Here is a 5,625-nt window from a genome sequence, read left to right as displayed (position 1 = left end):
CCCAGAAGAAAGCCATGCAGACACGGAAAGAATGTGCAAACTCCACGCAAACAGTCGCCTGAGGGTGGAATTGAACCAGGTCCCCAGTGCTGTGAGGCAGCAGTGCTAACCACTGGGCCACTGTGCCATCTAGTGGGTCTGTAATATCACTCAAGAAAAATACATCATGCCCCTCAGCATCTTCAAATTCCTGGACACTTACAGAACTTTGTTGTCTGTTTTTAACATTTTATAATGCTGATACTGCTCTGAAATGCCATGATCCTTGATAAAAGTGGCTGGGCAAAGCTCTTTTCTGATGAAGGGTCTAGACCCGAAACGTCAGCCTCTCTGCTCCTATGATGCTGCTTGGCCTGCTGTGTTCATCCAGCCCTGGACCTTGTTGTCTCGGATTCTCCAGCATCTGCAGTTCCTACTATCTCTGGGCAAAGCTCTGACTGCTGAGCTTCTTCAATAGTGGCAGCTGTTCCCTCTTTATTCCCAAGTCACCATGTAGTAAAGTTGGATCTCTGTAGTATTTGTGAATTGAAAAATACTGTTACTAATCCTCTTTCCGTGATTGTGTCAATGTGGTTTTCAGTGGTAGAGGAATTACCACCATTGAGTCTTAACAAGATAATTTATTACATGATAGCCAATACAAGTTACATTAGTGAAAGTAAAACAGTTGAGATTAGCAAGAAACTGGTACATATACCAACGTATGAAATAGAGGCAGAAATTGACCATTCAGCCCTCCAAGTCTGCTCCATCATTCAAAAACATCATGGCTGATCTGTTCATGTTTCAAATTCCAAATTCCTATCTACCCCCAATGCCTCAGCCTGATAAAAAAAATCTCCATATCCATCTTAAAAACATTCAATGAATCTGCCTCTACCACCTTCTGAAGTAGAGTTCCAAAGTTGCATAAACTTCTGAGAGAAAGAATGTCTCCTGATCTATGCCTTGGAAAGGTGAGCTCCAATTTTAAAATAGTGCCTGCCCAATAGATCCAGACCTACAACAAGGAGCAATATCCTTTCCATTTCAGCCTTGTCAAGGCCAATCAGGATCGCATACACTTCAGTTATAATATCCTCACTCTTCTAAACTCCAGTGGAAACAAGCCCAGCCTGTCCAAACTTCCCTCAATTAAACATCTCAGTCAAACTATTTGTCTGCAAATCATGACATCCTAAGATGTTCTGCCTTGCCCCAACTCAAGCCTCTATTACATCAGTAGGTTTGTTAAAGCTTAATGCAGTGTCCAATAATAACCTTTCAAACAGGGTCCAGGTTGTTGATAGATGACAGTTCACACTCATATGTATGAATGTCAAGAGGTCTTGTTCATTATAACTTTATTTACGATAGAGGGTATACTGTTGAACATGCTACACACTCAGTCCCAGTTCGTAAATCATCACAACCTCCTGGATGCTACAGACCATAATATACATTATTCCATCATACTACACTTTTGTTCCTTGAAAATGTGCCATTGAATCTTTTACATTCAGCTAAGAGTGCAGCTAGTGCCTCAGCTTAACTTTTCATTCAAAAGACAGCTCTTAAGACAGTGCAGTGCTCCCTCAGTGCTATGCTATACTGTTTTAGTGATCAAGTTTTGGAATGGAACTTAAAATCACAGCTCTTTGATGTAGAAGCCAAAATACTATTCACTAAGCCAAAGCTGGTTTTACATTGTTCACATTGTGGTTTCTGATTTGAAGCTTAAGAATTTTATTTCCAACTGGCTTTACGCTGTGTCCATTTAGACTGGAATTTTAGTAAGTAACAATGTAGATATTCTGTTAAATGAGGGCTTCCCGCTTGTATTATTTTTATCATTTAAATGTGATCACAAGGTAGGCATTCTACAATTCTCTACACATTTATTTTTATCCGTGACTCTGATGTATCCTTCTGCTTATTTATATGCAGCATGTTACCTGTATGGATGCATTTATTCCTGTTTATGTTACTTATAGAATTATAACATCATAGAATCCTTACAGTGTGGAAGGAGGTCATTCAATCCATCAAGGCTGGACTGACCCTCCACAGAGCATCCCAGCTAACCCTGTCCCCCACCCTATTCATGTAAGCCCTACATTTACCGCAGCTAATCCAACAAGCCTGCATATCCCTGGACACTATGGGCAATTTAGAACATAGAACATAGAACAGTACAGCACAGTACAGGCCCTTCGGCCCACAATGTTGTGCCGACCTATTATCCGACTAAGATCAATCTATCCGCATACCCTACATTTTACTATCCTCCATGTGTCTATCCAAGAATCCCTTAAAAGTCTCTAAATTATCTGACTCTACTACCGCTGCCGGCAGCGCATTCCACATGCCCACCACTCGCTGTGCGAAGAACCTACCTCTGACATCTCCCTATACCTTCCTCCAAACACCTTAAAATTAAGCCCCCTCATAATAGTCATTTCTGCCCTGGAAAAATGTCTCTGACTATCCACTCTATCCATGCCTCTCATCATCTTGTACACCTCTATCAAGTCACCTCTCATCCTTCTTCGCTCCAATGAAAAAAGCTCTAGCTCTCTCAACCTTTCCTCATAAGACCTGCCCTCCAGTCCAGGCAACATCCTGGTAAATCTCCTCTGCACCGTCTCTAAAGCTTCCACATCTTTCCTATAATGAGGTGACCAGAACTGAACACAATATTCCAAGAGTGGTTTAACCAGTGTTTTGTAGAGCTGCCCATAACCTCACAGCTCTTAAACTCAATTCCCCTGCCAATGAAAGCCAACACACCATACGCCTTCTACAACCCTATCAACTTGGGTAGCAACCTCGAGACATCTATGGATGTGGACCCCAAAATCCCTCTGTTCCTCCACACTGCTGAGAATCCTGCCATTAACCCTGTATTCTACATTCAAATTTGACCTTCCAAAATGAATCACTTCATACTTTTCTGGGTTGAATTCCATCTGCCACTTCATTGCCTAGCTCTGCACCCTGTCAATGTCCCGTTGCAACCTACAACACTATCCACAACTCCACCAAACTTCGTGTCATCAGCAAACTTACTAATCCACCCTTCCACTTCCTCATCCAAGTCATTTATAAAGATCACAAAGAGCAGAGGTCCTAGAACAGATTTCTGCGGAACAACACAAGTCACCAATCTCCAGGCTGAATACTTTCCATCTACTACCACCCTCTGTCTTCTATTGGACAGCCAGTTTTGTATCCTGACAGCCAAATTTCCCTGAATCCCATGCCTCCTTACTTTCTGAATGAGCCTACCATATGGAATCTTTTCAAATGCTTTGCTAAAATCCACATACACCACATCCACTGCTCTACCTTCATTGATGTGTTTTGTCACTTCCTCGAAGAATTCAATAAGGCTTGTGAAGCATGACCTGCCCCTCACAAAGCCATGCTGACTATTTCTAATCAAACTGTGCTGTTCAAAATAATCACAAATACTACCTCTCAGTATCCTCTCCAATAATTTGCCCACCACAGAAGTATGACTGACGGGTCTATAATTTCCAGGATTATCCCTATTCCTTTTCTTGAACAAGGAAATGACATTTTGCCACTCTCCAATCTTCTGGTACTACTCCAGTGGACAATGAAGATGCAAGAATCATCACCAAAGGGGCAGCAATCTCTTCCCTTGCTTTCCATAGTAACCTTGGGTATATCCTGTCTGGCCCAGGGGACTTGTCTATCCTCATGTTTTTCAAAATTTCTAGCACATCCTACTTCCTAATATCAACCTGTTCGAGCATATCTGCCTGTTTCATGCTGTCCTCACAAACGTCAATGTCCCGCTCACTGGTGAATACTGAAGCAAAGTATTCATTAAGGACCTCCCCTACCTCCTCTGACTCTGTGCACAAGCTCCCTCCACTATCCCTGATTGTCCCTACCCTCACTCTGGCCATCCTCTTGTTCCTCACGTAAGCATAGAACGCCTTGGGGTTTTCCTTGATCCTACCCACCAAGGTTTTCTCCTAACCCCTTTTCAGACTCCTGAGTCCATTCTTCAATTCCTTCCTGGCTACCTTGTAGATCTCTAGAGCCCTGTCTGATCTGTACTTCCTCAACCTTAAGTAAGCTTCCTTCTTCCCCTTAACTAGATGTTCCACATGTCTTGTCATCCAAGGTTCCTTCACCTTACCATCCTTTCCTTGCCTCAGTGGGACAAGCCTATCCAGTACTTGTAGCAACTGCTCCCTGAACAACCTCCACATTTCTGTCATGCATTTCCCTGAGAACATCTGATCCCAATTGGTGCTCAATAGTTCTTGCCCAATAGCATTGTAATTCCCCCTCCCACTATTAAATAATTTCCCATACTGTCTGCTCCTATCCCTCTCTGTGACTATTGTAAATGTCACCGAGCTGTGATCACTATCACCGAAATGCTCTCCCACCAAGAGATCTGACATCTGGCCTGCTTTGTTGCCAATCACCAAATCCAATATGGCCTCCCCTCTAGTCGGCCTATCTACATATTGAGTCAGAAATCCTTCCTGGACACACCTGACAAAATCTTCCTGGACACACCTAACAAAATCAAACATGGTTAGATGCCACTAAGTAGATGGCAATGCCTTTAACCATTTATGTGTTGTACGGCCACTCGGACTCCTTCCATCCTTATCAAGGGGAGTGCTAACCTTCTCTCCTTTCATACAACACTAGCATGACCTGCATATCTTTGGACTGTGGGAAGAAACCAGAGCACCTGGAGGAAACCCACACAGCCACGGGGATAATTTGCAAACTCTTTTATGTTTCTGTGTTGATATTTGTAATTCGTTCTGTGATTGTATATGTATGCATTTGTGTTTGATTATTTCTGGAAGCCTGTTTAAATCATTGTCTGCTTGTTTTTTTTGTGTGTCTGGCCTTGGTCCATTCTCTCTCTGTCCCTTCATCTCCATACACTCTTATTTTCTTTGCCTTTGACTTCCTCTCTTCCTCTATATGTATATTTCTCTTTCACTGTCTCTGACTCTCCCTCTGCCTATCTATTTCTCTTGTTTCTGTCTCTGTGTCCTTCTCTGCCTCTTCCTCTACATCTCCGATTTTCTCTCACTCTCTGATTCTGCTCCAGTTTATAATGCTGAAAATCATTCGAAAGAATAGTAAAAATTTTCAAGATTCTACTTTTGCCAGAAGGCAGTGTCTCTGCATCTCTTGAGAAATACATGCACTGGAGATTGAGTGACAAGTTATTTTCCCAAAGTCTGAGGCTTGTTTTGTGTATCAACCACTGTATCTGAAAATCACAAGAGATCCAGGATCGATTTGTCTTTCTGTCAAATTGAGATAACATCTCAGCATCATTGCGGTGTGATTGACAAGCCATTCTCTGCAAGTAGCTTGTCTGCTTCATTTTGAAAAGCACTGTAATTACCAAGAATGGTAACCACAAAAGTGGCAGGTTTAAAATAAATTCTTGAGGAGGTACAAGCGATTGACGCAAAGAGTACTTCAACCATCTAGAGGATAACAGGTTGTGTGCTACACCGAGAGAAAAAGATGACTTAGAATTTGCGACAACACAGCAAGATACTCAAGGCACTGTTTTGAACATTGAGGGTGTAATAGCACAGAGCGAAGAAAGTCACTGGTGTCCCACTG

At 42.4% G+C, this 5,625-nt stretch overlaps 1 non-coding gene across 1 annotated transcript; it reads right to left on the bottom strand.

Annotated features, from left to right (window-relative positions):
* Positions 1-4,549: 4,549 nt before the first annotated feature.
* LOC125486328 lies at positions 4,550-4,677 on the bottom strand. Its single transcript, XR_007265015.1, has one exon. It is a non-coding gene; the product is annotated as a U6atac minor spliceosomal RNA (small nuclear RNA).
* Between the last annotated feature and the right edge of the window lie 948 nt (positions 4,678-5,625).

Source organism: Rhincodon typus, chromosome 27, assembly GCF_021869965.1.
Source record: "Rhincodon typus isolate 14 chromosome 27, sRhiTyp1.1, whole genome shotgun sequence".
Lineage (NCBI taxonomy): Eukaryota > Metazoa > Chordata > Chondrichthyes > Orectolobiformes > Rhincodontidae > Rhincodon > Rhincodon typus.
The sequence above is the reverse complement of the archived record's forward strand: the minus strand, read 5'-3'. Positions and strand labels throughout refer to the sequence as shown.